This window comes from Sapajus apella, unplaced genomic scaffold, assembly GCF_009761245.1.
Source record: "Sapajus apella isolate SASKATOON/1434 unplaced genomic scaffold, GSC_monkey_1.0 scaffold44, whole genome shotgun sequence".
Taxonomy (NCBI): domain Eukaryota; kingdom Metazoa; phylum Chordata; class Mammalia; order Primates; family Cebidae; genus Sapajus; species Sapajus apella.
Window position 1 is genome coordinate 19,879,171 of NW_022436984.1, and position 22,508 is coordinate 19,901,678.

The following is a 22,508-nucleotide window of genomic DNA, read 5'->3' on the forward strand; positions in this document are numbered from 1 at the left end:
AGAGAGAGAGAGAGAGAGAGAGAGAGAGAGAGAGAGAGAGAGAGAGAAAGAATAGGGAAAAGGCTCAGCTAAGCAGTTACCAGCCACGCAACAAGCCAACCTACGAGCGCGTCTTTAACACCAATGCTAACATGCCTTGCACCCTAAGTCCCTAAAACCCTACAGGTAGAAATGCATATCATCTCCGTGTCACAAGCAAGGATACCAAGGTTCAGAGGGGTTAGACTTAACCGAGATCATCCCAGAGCACATGTTCTTTCCATGTTACCCTGCTCCCAAGAGCCTGCCTCAGGAGGATCTCACAACCTTGCTGGAGAAATGAGTTTAACACACATGAAAATGTTAAGCAGCTATCAGCATACAGACCTCAGTTACAAACGAGATCATAGAAGAGCTCTCCGGAGTCTAGGATACAGGTGATACAGGAAGTCTTCTTGAAAGATGAGCTCACAAGGGTAGGTAAGCCTGAACAGGTGGAAATCAGGAGGGATACCTCACACAAATGAAGATCAGGCTGGGAGTATGTAATGTGTATCCAGGAGAGAAAGGTCACTCTTGCTCCAGGGAATGGTGTAAAAGGTAACAGGCCTGGAAAATTCATTTGGGGCTAAGTTTTAGAGAGCCTCAAATGTTGGTCTGAGGAATATAAACGTAATCCCTCAGGAAACAGGGAATAAACTAAAGATTGTAGAGTGGAATAGTAATTCAAAACAAACAGATAAATAAAAGCCTTTCTCCTTTAATTCCTGGAGACCACTTTGTTGCCTGGACCTTCCCGTTTCCAGACCAGAAACTTTCTAAGGCCCTGAGTTTGAGGATTACATTCAGCTGTAAAAGAAATCCAGCCACAGTGTCTTAACCAAGCAGAAGTTTATGTTTCTCACATACCGCAAAGTCCCAGGTCGTCAGTTCATGGCTGGCGAAACAGCTCTAGGAAGTCATAGAGGACCCAGGTGGTGCCTTCCTCCACCACCCTTGGCACAGGGCTCTTATCCTCAGCCCATGGCTTCTAGCCTCATGGCGTCGAGTTGGCTGGAGAAGCTCCAGGTACCAGGTCCACTACTCCAGGGCGGAAAAGGAGCTGCCTTTTAAAAGCTTCCCAGGAAGCCCAACCCACAGACTTCTGCTTACGTGCCATTGGTCAAACTAAGGTCATGTGGCTGCTGCTCCTATCTGCAGGGTGTCAGGTGGTAAGGTTTTTGCATGGACACTGTTGCAGCCTTGAGCAAAATCAGAATTCTGGTAGTATGAGTGAAGGAGAGACATACCAAATAAGCAAATAACTGGTGTACCATCCCTACTTCCTGAGGCCCAGCTCCCACTCCCTTCCTGAGCTGCTGAACCAGAAAGCCTTTGGTGGGGTTGAAACCATTGGGTGGAGCACAGCTGTAGCCAGTCTGGGCCTGGTCACTGCTGCACTCGGCTTTAAGGAAGAGTACCACATACCACAGCAGGGAGGTCTTGGTTTTCCCTGGCCACACACCTGGAGCCACTCTGCCTTCATCCTCCTGACCTCTGCCTGAAGCCCCATGACCTGACACAACCAGGGCAGCAGCCTGGGAAGGGCACTCCTCTTTGTGCTGGGTGCCCTCAGCAAAGCTGCAAGGGGAGGCACGTTGAACTCCAGAGTCCCTCCCCTTCCTGATCCCAGATCCCACAGAACAGAGCCCAGAGAGCCAGTCAGGGGACTCTGATCAGCCCACGGACCTCAAGCTGCTGAAGACTATGTATAAGAGATGGCACTCATTGCAAAGGACTACTAAGCTTCAGCCCAAATAATGAAGCATTAATAGTAAAGCTTCAGGCAGGCTGAGGGAGAGAAAGATGGGAGAATCTTTCCTGCTCCCTAAATGGAATATCATAGGTTGCCACCCTTAGCCCAAGGTCAGGACTACAGTTGGGGAGATGGGGGTGGGGCGTGTGGTTAAGGCTTGATTCCAAAGGCCACTTTCCTGCCATGTCTATTTCTAGTCCCAATTTAGCAGATGACTGTGAGCAAGTCGGTTAAGCTTTCTAGGCTTCATTTGGGTGACCTTTAAATTATCTGGACTCTAACTCAGAAAAAAGAAGGACCAAAGTCTAGAGGTTGTTTGAGAAATCATGACTTAATTGATCTGAGATGGCATCCAGAGGAGATTTGTTAGCCTTACAAATGCCCCAGTTGATTCTAATCTGCAATCAGGGTTGAAAAACCTAAATCTTTGCTCTTCAATGGGTGATCAGCAGCATCTGCGTCTTGGAAATGCAGCATCCCAGACCCTGCCCCAGACCCACTGAAGCAGGTGTGGTTTGACAGTACCCCCAGCAATTCATATGCATCTTAAAGTCTGGGAAGCCTACTTTAGGTGATAAGACTCAATTCAATCTGTCCTGGGTTAGCACGGTGCCTCACGTCTGTAATCTCAGCAATTTGGGAGGCCAGGGCAGGAGGATCACTTGAGCCCAATTCAAGACCAGCCAAGGCAAGATAGGGAGATTCCACCTTGGTGTCATGCACTTGTGGTCCCAGCTACTCGGGAGGCTGAGAAGGGGGGCTCACCTGAGCCTGGCAGATTGAGGCTGCAGTGAGCTGTGATAGTGCCACTGCACTCCAGCCTTGGGGACAGAGCAAGACTCTATAAAATTTTTTTTTCCCTCTTTGTGAAGACAATGCTCTTGGCCAGGAGGGTCGTCCCGGGAAATGAGAGGGAGAACAACTGAGTGTGTGGCTCTTCAGAAGTGCTATGGTGTCTCCATTAACCTCTGCCTCAGGCTGGGGTGGAAGGAGCTTGCTGTGCCACATCAGGAAGCTGTGCCTGTGGGTAGCACATCTGCCCCTCCTCCCTTTCACCAGTTCATGCTCTGGGCTTCTGGGGAACCAAATGACTTTACCCCACAGGCCAGGACTCAGCAGAAAGCTCCAGAATCCCCCCAGGCCTGTGTATGCCTCTGTCCCTTTTTTGATCTGACTCCCATGTGTAGCTTTGGGGAAATCTTGCTAATATACATTCATTCATTATTTAAAGGTTGCCGCTGTTCTTCAGGAAGGTTAAGCATGATTAAAAGATGGGATTTTTCCACAGGGCACAGGAGAAAAGCTAGGGCTCCCACATTTTTAAGCTGTTTTGGCCAAGCCTTGTTGCATAATTCAAAGTCTGTGACTTACTTAGATTTAATTAGCCAAAGGAGCAGCAGCTGCAGGTTCATTAGTCAGTATTTATTAAGCATCCTCAGAGGGCTCTGTAGGCTCTTAAGAGTGAAGTGGAGGATGGGTTTCGGACTTGCAAATTTCTTACACGTAAGTAGGAGGGGATTACAGATAGCGTCAGGAGGTAGGCATTTTTGATTCTCAAAGAGAGCAAAGTGGTGGCATCAAAAGGCCTGGGCTTGTGGGGCAAATCCTACAAAGGGCCACAAGTCAGAGAGATGTCAGCCCCTCACAGGGTTGTAGTGACAGTGAGCTAACGAGGTGGAGGCTGGTAGTGAATAAGGAGCTACACAGATGAGCGGTATCAGAGAGAGCAGGGAAGGGAAGGGACTGCCAACCTGAATTCCAAGAACTGGGAGAGGTGGGGAGGTTGTGTTCCAGAATTTGTGGCCCGTGCAAGAGGACAATATAGTGTTCCTTATTCAAAAACATCAAGAATTCCACTGACAGTGACAGCAGAGCATTAAGCTATGTGCAAAGTGCCCCGAGTGCAGGGCCCCTTGCCACTGCCCTGGTGGTAGATGACAGGGACCCCAGGGATAAGGGGCTTTTGTGGTGCCTCTCAAATCCTGCCCTGAGAGTGACTGTCCTTGGCCTGTACTCCATCAGCAGGAGGGAGGGAGGGATCAGACCACTGGAGGAAGTGAGTCTGGTGACCCCCAGGGAGTGGCCCCTGCACACTGACCAGCTCTGGATGTAGAGTCTGGCTGCAGAGGCTCCTCTTCACAAGCAGGTCACGCTCTAGGTTTCCAGCTGCTAATCACAGGGGCTCTCCAGCCTGGGGGCATTTCCTCTCTCTGCTCCTGGCTTCCGCCCCAGCCCCATTCAGCTGATGATTCTCCTTTGGGCTAGAAAATCCAAAAATAGAAGAAAGCTACACTTTTTACCCCCTTGAGCCTCTTGTATCAAATGACATAGTCACTTTGCCTCAAACTTTTCATCAAAGCAGCCTTTGTAAGGTCCTGGGGCAGAAAGTAGGCCTTGGAAGATAGCCAGCAGGAAGCCGTGCAAAAAGTGCTGAGCAGGGGGACCCTTGGCGGAGGAGGTGGGGAGAGCAGGGTTTCAGGAGCTTCCCTCTGCCCCAGAAAGAGCCAGTGACAGACACTCGCTACCATGGGGCAGCTATTCTCTGAGCACCAGCTCTAGCTTCTGGTCTTGGAAGTGCCGGAGCAGCAAATGGTGTGGCTGCACAGACAACGAGACCACAGAGCTCAATCAGTGCTTAAGGGGCAATGATCCATCAATCAAATAAACAGAAGGAGTGCAAGAGACAATCTGATAAAAGCTCTGTGAGCTGAAGCTCTCTGTGAAGGCTTCTTGAAAAGGGAGCTCTCCCTTGCTGAACACCTAAGATGTATTGTGCCCTGTCCAGCGCACTTCGTGTCCTCTATTTTATCCCACAGCCTTCCATGAAAGAGTGCTGGCACGCACTAGATTAATCTGCCCAGGCTGCTCTAACAAAATATCACAGACTGGACGGCTGCAGCAACAGACGCTCATTTGCCCGCAGCTCTGGAAGCTGAAAGTCCAAGATCAAGGTGTTGGCAGGTTTGGTTTCCCCTGAGGCCTCTCTGGGCTCTCGGGTGGCCGCCTTCTCACCGCATTCCCACATGGTCTTTCCTCGCTGTGTGCATTCCTGGTGTCTGGATTTCCTCTTCCAAGGACACCAGTCAGATTGGATTAAGGCCTCATTTTAACATCATCACTTCTTTTTTTTTTATTATTTAATAGTTTTGGGGGTACAGGTGGTTTTTGATTACATGGATAAGTTCTATAGTGGTGATCTCTGAGATTCTGGTATACCCATCATCTGAGCAGTGTACACTGTACCCAATATGTAGTCTAAAGCCCCTATCTCCAGATGAGGTCACATTCTGAGGTATTGGGAGTTAGGACTTCAACACATGAATTTTGAGGGGAGATAATTCAGCCCATAACACCCACTTTGCAAATGAGAAATCAGACTCTGAGAGGTTTGGGAATTGCCCAAGCTTGCACAACCAGGAGGTGGCAGAGACCAAGTGTGGCAAGGAGCTGAAAGTTGATTCGAAGAAAATAAAGAACACGCTGTGTCCCGTTCATTAGGTTTGTGAACAAAGGTTCCGAGCTGGTTTGATAACATGGGAAGAGAACTGCTCCTGCATTTCAGATAGTATTGTGTGCTTCCCTATATATGGCTCTAGATATGTGTAGCTGGGGGCAGCTTCAAAGTTTTTCTGCTTATGAATCTACTCATTTATTCTAACCATTCCCATGTTTCTTTTTTGTTTATTTGGTTTGTTTATTTTGAGACAGGGTCTCGCTGTCACCCGTGCTGGAGTGCAATCTCAGCTCACTGCAGCCTTGACCTCCTGTGTTCCCGCACTTCCCCTCACCAGACGTTACAGAGGAAAATGTCTTTGTGAGGGGAAAGATATAAGGCCTCACTTACTGGCCCACCTGACCCACACACCTGCCATTTCACAAGTGGCATCAGATCCATACTCAAAGGCATGGGTAGCTCCCTCTGGACCCCACCTCACATCCTCTCCTAGATCCCATCACCCTGGTCAGGAGAGTGACTGGCGTCTTCCCTCTTGAATCTGCTATGCCTGGTTCTTTTTCTGAAGACCAGGATAGTACGGCCCACTCTGAGACAGGAGTAGGTGTGTGAAAGAAGAAGGAAGTGACCGGGCTAAGAGAAAAACCCTACACAGTTCACTCTAGCTGACTTTCACTTCTGAGCCATTTCCATAGCCTCACATACACAAAGTCCCTAATATTTGAGCTGGCCTGAGTGGGTTCCTAGAAAATGATGATTGGAAGACTGTGGAAGCACAGCTTGGTAGAAAGCTCACCTGATCTCAGGTATCAGGCTAACTTCAAAGGATTTCCAGATGACTGCCCTAAGCAAACTCTACACACTGTGGGAGAATCCTGGTTCTAAAAGCAGATCAGTTAGGAGGCTGGGTGTGGTAGCTCACGCCTGTAATCCCAGCACTTCGGGAGGCCAAGGTGGGTGGATTACTTGAGGTCAGGAGTTTGAGACCAGCCTGGTCAACATGGCAAAACCCTGTCTCTACTGAAAATACAAAAATTGGCCTGGCATGTGGTGTGTGCCTGTAATCCCAGCTACTCGGGAGGCTGAGGCAGGAGAATCACTTGAACCCAGGAGGTGGAGGTTGCAGTGAGCCGAGATCGCACCACTGCATGAAGCTCAGATGCCGGGAGGGCCCAGGGGGCTCAGGTAAAAGTAGGAAGCTGGCCAGGCATAACTGAGAAGAAAGGAAGAACCCATAAGGAAGGAAGCCTCTACTCGCCTTCCTCCCTCCTTCCCATCTTCACCATGTGGAGATACCTGACCATTTCCAAGTCAAGGGCAGCCAGAAATCCAGACTTTTATGTAATACCTGCTGAGTTTTAAATGTTGGTTCAATTTTCTTTAGCCACTCTACAGACCTAACAAAAGTCCGTGGGGCCAACAGCTCACAATCTCTGAACTTGAGATGTTATTTCCTTTATGATAAAGTCTCTGTTTCACTCAGAGACATGCTGGGGGATTTCGTTAAACAGAAGACACTTCTAGTACAAAAATAGAATGTGATTCACTCTCTAACAATGTTTAAGCACAGAAGCCGCAGTAAGGATGCTTCTTCCCTTCACAAATTGCCTCACCTTGAGGTGTTTCAAGAGACAGATCTCTTAATGCATTTCAAATCAGGTTAGAGTGGCAAAAATCTAATTTTCATACAACTTCTTGAAGGAAGATGGTAATTTCACTAAAGCCTGGATCAAGATTAAGGAAGGCATGAAGCAGATGCCTGATAGCAAGGAAATGGAGCGGGAGAGGGTGACGGGGTGGAGGGTGAAAAGAAGGTGAAGCTGCATGCCCAGGCTGAGTGTTTGCAAAGAGGCTGGCAACCACGGTGTGAAGCCAGTCAGACAAAGAGCAGTGGGGCCTGGGGACCAGAGTGAGCAGAGAGGGGAAGAGGAGGAGGGAGCATCATTGGTTGCCATGGTGACAAAGGAACAGGGATGGGAAGAAAGAGTGAGGGGGATGTCAGAGAAGAGCTGGGTTGTGCTGCTGCCTACAACAAAGTCTTCTCTACCCAAGCACCCTTGCCTATGACTCCTTGGCCCCTCCGATATTTCCCCCATCCTGATTATCTGCTCATTCCTGGCATGAATAAATTATTATGAAATTAAGGACATTTAGATCCTAAACATGAATGTGATGGATGAATGGGTACCTACTTATTGAGCCTCTAGGTCTCCAAAAGCCCTCTTGGATTCAAAATATTTTCTCCAATGTGCTTCAATAAAGCCCAGGATTCCACCATTAGGGCAACATTGCTTAGACTAAGGCTTTGTTTGTGTTCAATGATAAACCCTCATTAAGGGGGAATATCTTGGCTATCAATTTCCAGGGTCTCATAAGGAATTGATTTATCATATGTAACAGGGATCCTGGCTTCAGCCTAAGAATGTTCACTACTAGAGCTCAGGCATGTCTAGATGTGCATCATAAACTGGTGCGGCAGACCCCAGACAGGCTAGTTCAACGGAAGCTTCCAGTACCATCTGCTGCATGTGTCCAGCATTTATTTCCCCTTGATTTTCTTTTGGGCCACTCCCTCTTTCTCAATCTTAGTCCATGACGTTCAGGTGAACTGACTTCTAGTCAAGGGGTAGGCTCAGGACCAGAACTGGCCAATCAGGGCATTCCATCTTCGGGCCAAAATGATGGGTTCATATGTGGACACATGACCCAAACCTGACCAATGAGTTTCAAAACCTTAGATGTTTGCTGAAAGCCTTGAAAAATAAGCTCTTATTCCACTGGCTACTAAGCTGGTAGACTGTATGTCCAGAGATGCTGTTGGTCATCTTGTTCCACTTGGGAAAAGCCTGCCTGAGAATAAAACTGATATAGAGAAAAGCAGAGCCAAGATGTGGGAAGACAGATGGAGTGGGAGAGAGCGAGAAAGTGATTTCTTGATGACATGATTTGGGTCCCTGGATCCACCTGAGATAAAAGCCCTCCTTAGACTTTTCACTTTCCATTTTTGCTGTTAACTGATTTGAATTGGGTTTCTGTCACTTACAACCTAGTGTTCTGAATCCTGCAAGGGCTTTCCTATTATGTGAGTTGGTACCTGGGCTCAGCAACAGCTAACATAGGATATACCATGGCATCTGCTCTCAGCCTGTTCTACAAAGAAAGATGTGTTCATGAACCTAGCCAAGAGAGTCTGAGGGAGATGTCGAGACGCAGAACCATTGGAACATATGTAAGCACGTGTGCCCGTCTGCAGGGAAGGGAGCCATTTCCCCACTTCTTCGGAGAAAACAGCCCTGCTATAGCACCATGAAGGGCTTGATGATGGTGCCAGAGGAAGTGGCAGCAGGGCCTGGCTGAGAGGGGACGCCCAGTGGGAAACTCCACAGACAAGCATATGCTGTGCGCTGCCGATGTACAGAGCATTGCGCTCTCAGGATGGTCCACGAAAGGTCTGGAGTAGCCCAGGTTTCGGTCAACCAATGGATAAATAAAATGTGGGATACCCATACAATAAGATATATGGCAATAAAAAGGGATGAATTACTGATTCCTGTCATAACATGGATGAGCCTTGAATAGACAATGCTAAGAAGCTAGTCACAAAGAGCCACATGTGTGATTTCATTTACATGGAATGTCCACAATAGGCAAGTCTGTAGACAGAAAGTAGATTCATGGTTGCCCAGGGCTCAAGGAACAGAGGGATTTGGCAGTGACAACTAAAAGGTACAGGGTTTCTTTGGGGTAATGAGATGTTCTAAAATTAATTGTGGTAGTGGTTGGTTGTTCAGCTCTATGAACACAGTAAAAGCCATTGAATCGTATACTTTAGAGGATGAATTGCATGGTATGTGAATTATCTCAATGAAATTGTTACCTAAAAAAACCAAGCTTCTTGAGATACCTGCCCAGTCTGTGTGTGATGGGGGTGAGGACAGGGGGTTGGCCTCCAGAAGGCAGGGGCACATCATGTAGCTGCTGTCACTCTGGGAGGCAGTAATGCCCTCAGACCTGGACAAGAGGAACCTTGCTCTGGGTGGGCACTTGAGGCCTCTACTCTGGCTCTCTTCCAGCCTGACTCTTCTCTGTGGGGTAAGGAGTCTATAGAATCCAATGGATGTGTCCACCCATGCTCACACTGCCTTCTTCCTAGACCATACGCTGGATCTACAGGACCCTGGAATTACTTGCCCAAAAGGCCCCAGATCTGTCTCTAGAAACTGCAGGCCATGGCCAGGCACAGTGACTCTTACCTGTAATACTAGCACTTTGGGAGGCCGAGGCGGGCAGATCACTGGAGGTCAGGAGTTCGAGACTGGCCTGGCCAACAGGGCAGAAACCCATCTCTACTAAAAATACAAAAATTAGTGGGGCATGGTGGCAGGCACCTGTAGTCCCAGCTACTTAGGAGGCTGAGGCAAGATAATCACTTGAACCCAAGTGGCAGAGGTTACAGTGAGCAGAAATCACACCACTGCACTCCAGCCTGGGCGACAAGAGCGAGACTCCATTTCAAAAAAAAAGGAAAAAAGAAAAGAAACTGAAGGCCATAAGAGGCGTGACTGGAACTTGGATATGGAGTCTGGAGTGCCCATTTAAGTTCCCCCAAAGGTTGAGGCAGAGCTGAGAGTAACAGGAGGAGGGTAGGCCATGGACTGTGAGTTGCAGGGTCCGGGGTCAGGGATGGGGAAGGCCTGCAGCCAGCTCTCCCTACTACCACAGTGTTCCAGCATGGCTATCCCAGGACTATGAGATTCTAATTCAAACTTGACCTTCCAGGTCATTATGAATATTTATTTGTCAAGATAGGGAACTACAGCATTTGACAGTGTGCTATTAATAGTTTATAGTTAAACGTATGTCAACACATGGTTTGTGGATCTCCTTTTGTCCTCTTATCAGAGCTCCCTACTAGGTGCCGACTTGCCAGGAGGTGCTGTATTTAAGACAGAAATCTATCAGAGGTTTTCTTTCTAGCAAATCGTGATATGGGGTTTTCTCAGGGTGCATTTATGGATTTGGGAAACACAATTCATAGATTTCTTGCTCCAGGCTAAAGAGAAAGCTAACACATGGCTGCCTGGAACCTTGAAGTTTAATGATTTCTCTCAATGATGTCTTCTCAGCTCAGCCCAAGGATTGGGGCATGTGGTGAGGCACTGGCTAGAGACTGGGGTAGTTCTATGAGCTGTGCTAGGGAATTCCATGTCTCTCTGGCTCTCTTTACTTTGTTTTTTTTTAAGGTATAATGTAATAGAGTCCATTTGGCAGGGAATTTCAGCAGCAGCATATAAAAAACATCTCAGAGCAGGGCTGAGGGCAGGCCAGAGTATCCGTTCATCCTTCTACGTCTATCCTGAGTGTCCCCAAACCCTCGTGGTTATGCAGCTGTGCAATGCCAAAAGGTGCCCAGCTGCAGGGACACATGGGAGCTGAAATCCAGCCCACCCTCCCCTGGCCAAGCCACACCCCTTGGCCCTGGGCTGCATCAGTGCAGAAGAAGGGGAGCTTTTTTCTTAGTACAAAGGTGTCCTGTGCTCCCCACCCCATGGGCTCGTGGTGCTGCATCGACCCCAAAGAGGGTCTTTTTCTAAGGACACAAAGGTACCACAAATGAGTGTCCCCTGCTTGGTGAGGAGAGGGAAGCTAGCAAAGGAGGTCAGTGCTGTGTCCGGGTCCGACAGGACTCTAGCTCTCCCTGGCCCTGGCTGACCCCATGATGCTCCCCTCCACTCTGATGGTTCTGTTGCAGATACCACCCTGCCCTTGAGAGGCACCCCATGGAGGAATGAGAAGTAGGTTCTTTCAAGAGCGCAAATCAGGTTGAACTAAAAGGAGAAGGAAGGCTCTGAGAGAAGAGTCTCAGTCTGGAGAGAGACAGCAGCTGGTGGGCCCTGGGTTCAGATCGGTTTTGCTTTTGCCTCCTCCCAAGAAAGGCCCTGAAGAGACGTCACTCGTCAGGGAGGTCAGCCCTCAGGAGAGCACCTTCCCTCCTGCAAATAAACCTTCAGGACTTGCAGCAACCCCTCACCCCATCACCTTTCTTTCCTTTGCTCACCCATCCAGCAATGAGCTAGTACAAACTAAGATGCAGGCACTCGTAAGGACATGAAGACTTTCCAAATAATACATATTTTGGTGTGGGCCATTTAAAGAGACTCATGGGACCGAATCCACAACTTCTGCTTGGCTCTCTTGTACCGGTGACCTGTCTGAGCACATGCGGTGGATGATGCTGCTCCTGGTTCTCCCTCCTGCCTCCCCTTTCTCCCATTACCCAAAAAAAGGGCATATCTCTTACTCATCCCAACCTTACCATGGCGCATTGATCAGGGAAAATGTCCAGTGCAACGAAGAGACAATCTAAATCCTGGTATCCATGTTGAGAAAATGAGCAGGAGCAACTCTAATGACTGAGCAAATCAACTAGCTTTCAATTCCCTGCCTTCATTCAAAGTGAAGGAAAATCAATTCTAGCTGTCAGCTGACAGATTTTTAATGAGCTGCCCATATAATTTTTGGCATATAACTCGAAAGAAGTTTACAGTGAGTGACACTGCTACCACCAAAGTCCTTGCATTCCTTTGTCCTTATGTGAAAAAGATTTCTGAGCTGAGCGTCAATTTTTAACAAAGAAAAACAGGAATAGAATTATTGCTGAACTCTGACCCTTTCTAGCAATAAGGATTATTCATCCCTGAATATATGAACTAACTGGGATGAGAAAGGAAGCTTCATTTCCTTCAAAGATGCATTTTCAATTAATTATTCTGTATGCTCTCTTATTACCTATTACAATTTGTAAAGCATTTGTTTTGATTAATTGTGTACTAGTCATCCTGGTACAAATCCAGACAAAATGTTCTTTAACACTGAGTCTGTGGTCACAGAAAAATTTAAAAATAAATTCAATTTATACACATCGTTTTGTTGGGAAGAAGTATAATAGAGTGAAGGGTGATACATAAAAGACTTTGAATCATAAAAATAAATTATGCTAAAATTCTGTAGGGGAAGTAGAAGGGAAATATAAGTTCAAGGAGAAAAAAGAAAGATGAAATTTGTTCAGCTTGTTCATGTATTTTTAAAAGAGATGATGGTGGTATGCAATCACAATAGTATTACATTTAGAAACATTTTTCAGAGTACTGTGACAGTTTTATTTTAAAATTTCAAATATTTGCAATACACCAGAAACTAGACTTTATGTAACTATTTAAACTTATGAAAAAATTTTAAATGTTTGCATCTAAAAATGTGCAAGGGGTACACCGATTTTCAAAATTCTTTCAGGAGTCTACAAGGAAAATGATTAGAGAACCAGGTTCACAGAGCTGGCGCTTCCCTGCAGGGGAGTGTGCTTAGAACAGATACAAAACCAAAAGCTTTGGGGACTGGAGGGCACCCTCAAAGTTAGGGGGTAAACTGTCACTGGGGCTGGGTTGGTGGGAAAGGAGCCTGGGCACTCCCCCTTTATCCTAGCAATACTTTCCTCTGGTCTTTTGTTTTCTTATTTTCAGCGTTCCTCTAAAATCCCATTCTCCCTACTACAGATGTTTTGCCAGGTCAAGGTGTGTTCTGTTGTGCGTTTTTCCATCCTGCCTAAACGCTTCGTTTTCGTTTCTTCCGGGAAGCCCTCCCAGTCGGCCGCGCCCCTACCCCGCCCCGGCCCGCCACAGCCCTCCCCAGCTCCCCGACTCCAACATGCTTTTGTGCAGCTATGCGCGCGACGCTTCCTCCCGTGGACTGTGACTTTGGGCCAGTCCTCCCTCCCCAGCTGGCTCCTAAGTTTTCTCAGCGGTGTCTGCAAGTCTGTTTCCTCCGCAGTGAGATGTCGATAATCAGAATGAAGTAAGATGAAACCGGCACGGAGGTTGGCCTGCAGCCAGAACAGGGCACCTAGTTGCATTTAGCAAATGTTTACTAACTGTGCGGCTAAATCGTCTGGCTTCCCAGCGATTACGGAAGTCTGGGCTTCCCAGCGCCCAGGGAACCAAGGAGGGTTCCCAAACCCTCAGCTCTCCTTGGAGTAACTTGCCAACTTGGGGCGATGAAAACGGGCCCCCCTCCTCCCGCCTCCGCTGGGTCGGGCTCTGAGCGCCCAAGCCTCGGAGCTATGAGGTCATACTCGGGCCACGTGACCGCTGCCGCATCTGTCAACTGCGATACAATTACTAAGACAGTCGGGGCGCTTCCAACACTCGAAGCCGCTCTCTCCTTCTCCTCCTCCCTTTTCACACCAAGGGACCGTCTCAAAAGTCTAGGCTCCAAGTGCTACAATTTAAGAAAGGAGCAAGAGGGAGGAAAAAAGTCGATTCTCGTGGCTGCCGTTTGAAAACCATGCTTAAGCCCTGCTCTTTAAAATCCTTTCTGCCAAATCAAGTTGGCATATGTATTAAGAGCCTTTTAAAAACCATCATACTCTTTAACTCATTAATTCCAGTTCTAGGATGTTTGCATATGAAAATACTCCAAACTGGAGCAAAAGTTTAGGTACACAAAATTCACAGCCTTATTATTAAACTAACTATATATGATGAGAATGAATAAATCAGGGTATAAAAGAATATAAGGAAGTCATTTAAAATGCTTATTTTTAAGAATTTTTCATGACATGGAACATGCACCCAAAAAAGGACAATAGCAAGTATTTGCTGTCAAATGACAATAGCAAGTGTTTGTTGCGTGCCAGATGTTCTGCTAAATGGATTGACTCTTACAGCCTTGAGACAGATCATCTAATTCTTTCTTTCTTTCTTTCTTTGTTTCTTCTTTCTTTCCTTCTTTCTCTCTGAGACAGGCTCTTACTCTGTCACACAGGCTAGAGCACACTGGCACAATCACAGCTCATACAGCCTCGACTTCCCAGCCTCAAGCAATTCTCCACGTTATCTTCCCAAGTAGCTGGGACTAGAGACACTCGCCAACATGCCCAGCTATTTTTAAAATTTTGGGTAGAGATGGGGTCTCATTATGTTGCCTGGACTGGTCTTTTAACTCCTAGACTCAAGCAATCTGCTCACCTCGGCCTCCCAAAGTGTTGGAGTTAAAGATGTGAGCCACTGTGCGCAGCATTATTCTTCTTCTAAAAACTGACCTAGACCAAAAAAATAAATAAATAAAGTATGAAAAATTGAGGGTTACAGTTTATCCAAAGAGATGAACTCTGATCTAGGTTAATTTGAGTCTAGAGCCCAGCCTCTTAGCCTCCACACTCTAACCTGCCACAATAGTGACGAGTAAGAAATCAGAATTCAACACTGCATATACACCATCAGGCCTGTGATGTGTACATATGTGTATACATTTGCCACTACCCACAATGTATGCAGAGGAAAAGGATGGGAAGACAGACTCCCACAATCACCAGTGATTTAAATTTTCTTTTACATATTCTATAATGTGTGTATATTAATTTAACAATTAGACAAAATGTTATGTACAGCCAAGTGCTGATTACAGCAGTATTCATTGTAACGAAAACTTGAAAGTAGCTCAAATATCAGTTCCTATTGGATTCATTAAGTGAATTATAAAATATATATCTATTGCAATAGTTTGCAGGCATTAAAAATGAAGATTACAAAGACCGAGTGATACCATTATGTGAAAAAAATAAAAAATGCTAGGCATATTATGCATAATTATTTGAGGATATCATGGTAAAATCTATAAGGAAAGAAGAAATGATAACTGCAACAGGATGGTAAAATTAAATTTGATTTAAAAAAATTGTTTGAACTTCTATAACATTTTTCTATTTCTTATTTAACAATAAAACTAGTTCCATTGATTTAAGGTTTAGTATCAAAATTAGCATGGAACACATAGATATCTCTTTTGCCTTTTAGAATGCTTTCTGTTTTATCTCATTTTATTGCCAAAACATCCCAGTGCAAATCGGCATTTTCTCTTCCACTTTAATGACAGAACTGTTAAGGCAGAGAAAAAGTGAGCGAGTTGCTTGATGTAAACTAGCAGATGAATGGCAACCCTAGACTAGAACCCTAGGCTTGCAAACTCCTGCCCCAAGGCTCTGGCCTACAAAAGCACACTGGTTCTCTCACATAGAGAGCTGCACAGCACTGCCTAGAAAATACAAACTGCTATTATTAAGACCCCAAACATAAGATCCAAATGTAGGTTCTCTCTAGTGGGTAAGCCTGGAGGCAGGAAACATGCCTATTAATGCTCTTTGTCTTAAGAGTGGGAAGTCAAAGGCCTAAAGCATTCTCCTGCACTCTCCAAACTCATCCACCCACCCACTTCACCCCAACCATATACACACAGCCGCCCTTGTCCCCAAAAGCAGTCTCCCTGGGAACATGCTCTGCCCTTGGATGGAGAGAGAGGCCAGGAGATTTGTAGTTTATCCTCTTCTTGCAGTTTAAGCTACAACCCTGCCCACAGCCCCAGTAAGAGAAGTAGGGATCCCTGAGGCCAGAATGTGCCAAAGACCAGCTGCAAACCAGGCAGGCATCAGTGAAATAAGCTTGGAAAGAGAGATGAGGTCAGGGGTCAGTGACAGCTGGCAAAGCCAGCACTAGGGTGACAGTTGGAGGTCTGGAGATCCCCAGGAAAGTTGGTCATGAGCCCCTGGTCCCTCACTTAACAGAGATGTGACTTTCCAGGGTCATACAACAGCTGGAGAGAATGGGAGTGAGCCCAATCTGAAGTCCAAAGGAATCCATCAAAGACCAGTCCACCAATTCCACAAAGCCAGGCTCTATTCATTCATTCAAGATATGCCGGGCACGGTGGCTCAAGCCTGTAATCCCAGCACTTTGGGAGGCCGAGGCAGGTGGATCACGAGGTCAAGAGATCGAGGCCATCCTGGTCAACATGGTGAAACCCCGTCTCTACTAAAAATACAAAAAGCATTAGCTGGGCATGGTGGCGCGTGCCTGTAATCCCAGCTACTCAGGAGGTTGAGGCAGGAGAATTGCCTGAACCCAGGAGGCTGAGATTGCGGTGAGCCGAGATCGCGCCATTGCACTCCAGCCTGGGTAACAAGAGCGAAACTCCGTCTCAAAAAAAAAAAAAAAAAAAAAAAAAAAAGATATACCCAGTGCCCTTCTTGCTTACCATATCTTTCTGATTTTTATGGGGCGAGAGAGCCAATACCCTACCCCTCATCCCAATCCCCAGTCCCTTGGTGGGGCTGGTGAACCTCATGGCTCAAAATGGGAAAAATCTGGGAAGTCATAGGTAAAGGGAGGGTCATCTCTCCAGGGCAACAAACCCAAACTCCAAAGCACATGAAACAAACCAATGGCTGAGAGTCCAGGAGATGTCCAAGTCTGAGGATTCCACAGACAGTGGGGAAAGCTTCTGGAAGGTAGAAGGAGGCAGGAAGAGGTGCCTCTGAACTCGAGCAGTCGAGAAATTTAAGCATGCTTTAAAGAGCTAAAAGAAGACCAAAGGGCCGGGTGCAGTGGCTCACACCTGTAATCCCAGCACTTTGGGAGGCCAAGGCGGGCAGATCATGAGGTCAGGAGATCGAGACCATCCTGGCTACAATGGTGAAACCCCTGTCTCTACTAAAAATACAAAAGATTAGCCGGGTGTGGTGGCACGCACCTGTAGTACCAGCTGCTCTGGAGGCTGAGGCAGGAGAGTCGCTTGAACCCAGGAGGTGAAGGTTGCCGTGAGCCAAGATCATGCAATTGAACTCCAGCCTGGGCGACAGAACTAAACTCAGTCTCAAAAAACAAAAACAAAAACAAAAAAGAAGAAGAGGCATGGAGGTGTGCTAATGGCACAAAAATTTAAAAGGGGGAGCTAAGCCTAGGTTTACCAGTTCTGCTGGCAGGTGAGGTCCCCAGTAAGGAGAAAGGGAGGTGAGGGTGTGTGGATAAGGTGCTGCTTCCTCTGCTGACCTGAAGGATTTCTGTAAATAGTGCATTTGTTTGTTCCTACTTTGGGGTGGGACTATCATAATGTTAGTCATTTCTGCTACTAAAGACGTAGATAAAGCTAACGATATTCTTTGCAAGGAAAGGGAATATCATTGGCCCCAAAAGCTATTTACAGGGGGCTTTTCAGAAAAAAATGTTTTAAGCCTGCATTTGTCGGATCTGGCTAATGATGGGGCATCGGCATTCCTACTGTGGAGTTGCTGAGAGTTCTTTTGAGCAAGGAAGGGGAGAGGCAAGTGCAAGAACCAGCACACAGTAAAACGAGGCCATGTCTCTTACATACTTTGGAGCTTCCAGTGGATTCCCACTGTAGTTAGGATAAAACCAAATTCCTTACATGCCACCCAGAAGACCCACAAAAGCCCTATCCTTTGTCTTTCTCCTCCACCCACTTAGTGAAGCCCCATTGGTCTCCTTCCTGTTCCTTAAACCAGCACAGCTGTTTTTGCCTTGATGTCCCCGTGGTTCAAGTGTTGCTGTGGCCTGAATGTCGGTGTCCCCATAAAATTCATATGTTGACACTTAATCCCCAATGTGATAGTGTTAATAAGTGGGGCCTCTGGCGATGATTAGATCAGGAGGGCTGTGCTCCTCACGAATGAGATCAGATGCTTTGATCTTGGACTTCCCAGCCTCCAGTCTGTGAGCATTAAGTTTGTCTTGTTTATAAATTGCCCAGTCTAAGGTATTTTGCTATAGCAGCCTGAACAATCCCAGACAGATGTGACACCCTTGCAGCTCCCTCTGCTTAGAATGAATGCCCTTCCTGTCTCCCTAGTTCCCTCCTCCCCTACTTCTGTTTTTGTGGCTGGCTCCTTCCCCTCCATTAAGCACAAAGGAGACTTAGGAAGAGGCCCTCCTTGAGCAGGGGACATGGAAGGCCATGCTGCCCATAACCCTTTACTTCTCCTTGGCACTTAGACCAACCCCAAGTCACGGCCTGCCCATTTGTTTATGGCTCCTTCACAAACCTGATCCCTCCCACTGTGCCCACCCCTCCCTGCTTCATCCACATTAGAATGTTCCTTTTTGAAGGCTGGGCTTAACTGTCTTGTTCATTGCAAGGGATGCAGTGCCTGGCAGAGGGCCTGACACTTGGTAACTACTCAGTAAATATTTGTCAAATGAACGAATGAATAAGAGGCCTACTGATTTGAATTTAACTGAATGAAAACCCAGGGTTCAATTTCCAAACAAGCAAAGACAAAAATCTCAAACACTCCCTATTGTTCTCCTTCTACTAGTTGAGCCCCAACCCATTTTGTTTCCACTCCCTCCCCTCCCCTCCCTTCTCTCCCTTCCTTCCTTCAGTCTTTCCCTGGGCCCCTCAAGCCATATATCTTATGCAGTCACCCACAGCCAACCCTTCTCTGCGGGCCTTCACTGTGACCGAGCCCTGAGGTCACAACACTCTGGGAAGGAGAAATGAAGGATTTTCCAGGAACCCAGCTGTGGCCATGCACTTTCTATCCTGTCTGTCTTGCTGGAAGCCAAAGTTCTTAAGCTTCTGTACAGCAAGTTTTTCATAAAATGAATGATGACCACCTAGTCTTTTCAGGCTTTCTGTTTGCAGTCCCAGGAGGCTTCTTAGCTGATGATGACCCTGGACTGCTTCCTTGCTTCCTCTGGGCTTCAGATTTAGACACACATTTGGCTCTCAAGGTCCCTTCATGCTCTAAACCTTTGGTAATCTCCAGGACACGAATCCACTCAGGTTTAGGAGCAACGAGGGTGAGTCAAACATCACCTTCTACAGGCTCATCTCTCAGTGATGAAAGCCTGTGCTTGGTACCCTCACTTCAAGGATGTGCTGGAGGGTGTGAGGAGCCCAGGGTCTGCCCGAACTGATCTACTGTTGCTACATATACAAAGGGAAGTAGAGTAACTCACCTCCCAATGAAAGGAGTTAAGAAAAGAGCTTTATCTGAGGAATACAAGTCCTTTTAATCATTAGGCCTTTAGAGACACTAAAATGAGACAGCAATCATGTCCTACTCCCCTGCTTTGAGCAATGTGTTCGACTCTTGAAACGGCTTGCTATCACCACAGGTAGCTCTAGATCAACCGAATAATGCCATACCAGACACTGCAGCCCACGCTCTATAGCTTAGCAATGCATAGCCAATCAAATCAATCTTATCTCTGTAAACCAGTGAGAATTCCTGATAAACAACTTTGTTTCAGCCCATGCCCTATCTCCCATTTTTGCCTTTAAAAATCTACTTGTGGCTGGGCACCGTGGCTCATGCCTGTAATCCCAGCACTTTGGGAGGCCAAGGTGGGCGGATCACCTGAGGTCAGGAATTTGAGACCAACCTGACCAACATGGAGAAACCCCATCTGTACTAAAAATGCAAAATTAGCCAGGCATGGTGGCGCATGCCTGTAATCCCAGTTATTAGGAGGCTCAGGCAGGAGAATGGCTTGAACCTGGGAGGCAGAGGCTGCAGTGAGCCAAGATTTCACCATTCCACTCCAGTCTGGGTAACAACTCTGTCTCAAAAAAAAAAAAATCTGCTTGTAACTGCAGCAAATCAGAGTGTATATTTAGGGCAACTTGAATCTATGCTCACAAGTTGTAATCCTCAAACTTGACCCAAATAAACTCTCTACTTATATTATATATTTTGTCTCCACTTCTACCTTTTAGGTTGACATATTGCTGTTCTGTAAGACCAGACCACTGGGTGAGCTCTGTGATTGTGCAGGAAAGCATAGGGCGCTATGAAAAGTGAGGGTTTGTCGTGCTCTAGCACTGCCCACAGGAAGGTGGGTGTGGGAGACAGACTAGAGTCCTTTCCCAGTGCCATTAGTACTAGGTGTGGTTTCAGATGAAATTGTGAATTGGAAGGAGTATCTGGGTAGACTGGGGAGAGCATAGGATGGGGGCAAAGACTTGAGCAATGTCCCTAGGGAGCCCAGGAAGGGGCTGCAGTTGCTCAATAGAGGTTGTGGGGGGGCAGTGGTTGGGCCCAGAATCTATCTGCTGACCCACTACCGGGGGTCCTATGAGTCCAGGGTCGGAGAAGAAGCCCTGCAGCATTTTCTGTTTGGTTGGGCTAGTCCCCCTGCCTTCTCTGAGGTCCTGCCATACAGTCAAAGCATCCCTTCCCTTCCTGGCTCTCCAGGCAGCTGAGGATCAGAACAAAATCCACACTCTATTTTCACCAAGTTAATCCTGCCTTCCATCCTCTTCCAGCAGCTGGCCTCCTAGCCTGCGGGGCAGAACCTCCCTACTGTTGTTGGGCTTCCCCCAGCTCTTCCCCAGCAGGGAGTGAGTCTACAGCAGTCACATCACCATAAGCAAAGCCTCTGTGTCAGTAGCAGACAGCTTCCCTTGCGCCTGGGGAGGAAGTGTTAATGAGGAGAGGTGTGGGGAAGGGTTGCGCCTGCCTGCCTTGCAACAGTTTGCTCCTTTTGGCTCACGCGACCGAGGAGCTTACACAAGGAACATGCCTTCTAGAGGGAAGGATGTTAATGTCAATAAAGGGCGCATGTTAGTTTGCACCATTCACTCAGCTAGGAGAATGCGCCCAGTGCAGACCTTTCTATGGCAAAGGCCTCTGCAGGGCTGCCGCCGTTGGAGCTCAACAGGATGGTGACAGGTAGCCTCCCCCAAGGGTCAAGTCTAGCCTTGATGACCACATAGACATGAGGGCGAAGCTGTGCCTCTCCGTGGCTGAGGCCTCCATGGAGGACACATACCGGGCCCAGTCCCTCCAGAGCCTCCTGCCTCTGCACCCAGATCCAAAGCAAGGCCCCTCCCATCTGTTTCCCAAGGAGGGATAGAGTGCAATTAACCCTCAAGCAACCCCAGGAGGTAACCAACCCCTGGACCAAAGTGAGGCAGGGGGTGTATCCTGCCTGAAGTTCAGGCTGTTCCCATCCACAGCCTTTCCCTGGGAGCAATAGAGGATTTTCTTGTCCAGAAGGATCCTTGGAATACAATGTACCACCCTTCCCCTGACCACCACCTCATATCCTTGCCCTTTTTTATGGCCCAATCTGTGGACCAGAAGAGGAGAAGGGCTCTAGAGTCCTCCATCCGTAACCCAGAGCCAGACCTAGAGAGAAGAATGTAACAAGGGTCAATGCTTGTTCAGAACCTACTATGTCAGGCACTAGATTAACACAGCAGCAGGGGATGCAAAAAAGAGAAAAGACACAGTCTCTGTCCTTGAGGAACGATGTGTAAAAAGTTGACATGAGTAGATAAAGTTGCTACTAGTAAAGAAAAGCAGGGCATGAAAAGTCCTCAATAAGAGACACAGTCCCTAGGTCCAGAGACTGCGGGAGGCCAAGGCTTTTGTGTTGCTGAGGGAACGTGGTGAGGAAAAGGCTGGAACCCACAGGGTTGAGAGGGAGAAGGCTGGGAAAAAGAGCTAATGTGTGGCAGCTCCAGGAAAGAGAAAAGTTGGAAAACATAGAGATGCTTAAATAGGCCTTTGGGGAAAGTTTGTTCTATAAACACTATGCAACACTCTCCTCAACTTCCTGTAAAACCTTTCATAAAACCTACAATGGACAGTCGTAGGTGGTTTTTTTTTTTTTTTTTTTTTTTGGAGGTGAATTGATGTTGGGGGCAGCTAACAGATTGAGGTTGGTTCATGGGGCCAGAGCTAGGGTAGGCTGAGGGGTTCAGACACCCCAGGGTTAGAGCTGGACAGACGGGTTGACTTCCCAGAAGGGGAGGGGCTGGAGGCTTGGTCAGCTGGGAAGTGGGTGCGTTGCTAGGCCTGGAATGATGGTGAGGAGAGAGCGGGGAAAGCTTGGAGGGTAGGGAGACTCTTAAAAGAAAAAATTGTAAGATGATATGAAACTGTAATAAAGCCTCAAGCCTGGACAAGTGAAAAAATATATTGGGGTGGGGGAAGGGAGGAGGCATAGGACGGAAGTCACTGACTCCAATCTCTTCCCACCTTTGTATCATGAATTTCACCTGCCTGACAAAAGAGCTGGGTAGATTATTTGTCACCTCTCACTCAGGCTGATAAATAGCCCCCGGGAGTGGTGCCCTGCCTCTAGTCTCTCCTCCGCATTAATGTGTCCTCCACCCACAGTGACACTGGAATAATCTTTCTGAAAGTCCAGCTCTCATTGTTTCATTCACTTTTAAAATCCCTCAGTGACTTCTGATCACTCACCCACCAGAATTAAGTCAAAACTCCTGAGCCGGCCAGGCGTGGTGGCTCATGCCTATAATTCTAATACTTTGGGAGGTCAAGGCAGGAGGATTGCTTGAATCCAGATCAAGACCAGCCTGGCCAACATAATGAGACCCATCTCTACAAACAGTTAAAAAAATTAGCCAGGTGTGGTGGTGCATGCCTGTCATCCCAGCTACTCAGGACCAAGCCCCCAG

At 47.3% G+C, this 22,508-nt stretch overlaps 1 long non-coding RNA gene across 1 annotated transcript; it reads right to left on the reverse strand.

The window, feature by feature from the left end:
- Positions 1–4,891: 4,891 nt before the first annotated feature.
- Positions 4,892–22,508, reverse strand: LOC116524262. Its single transcript, XR_004257245.1, has 3 exons — positions 22,498–22,508; positions 5,705–5,714; positions 4,892–5,038 (listed from the first exon to the last, which is right to left on the reverse strand). It is a non-coding gene; the product is annotated as an uncharacterized LOC116524262 (long non-coding RNA).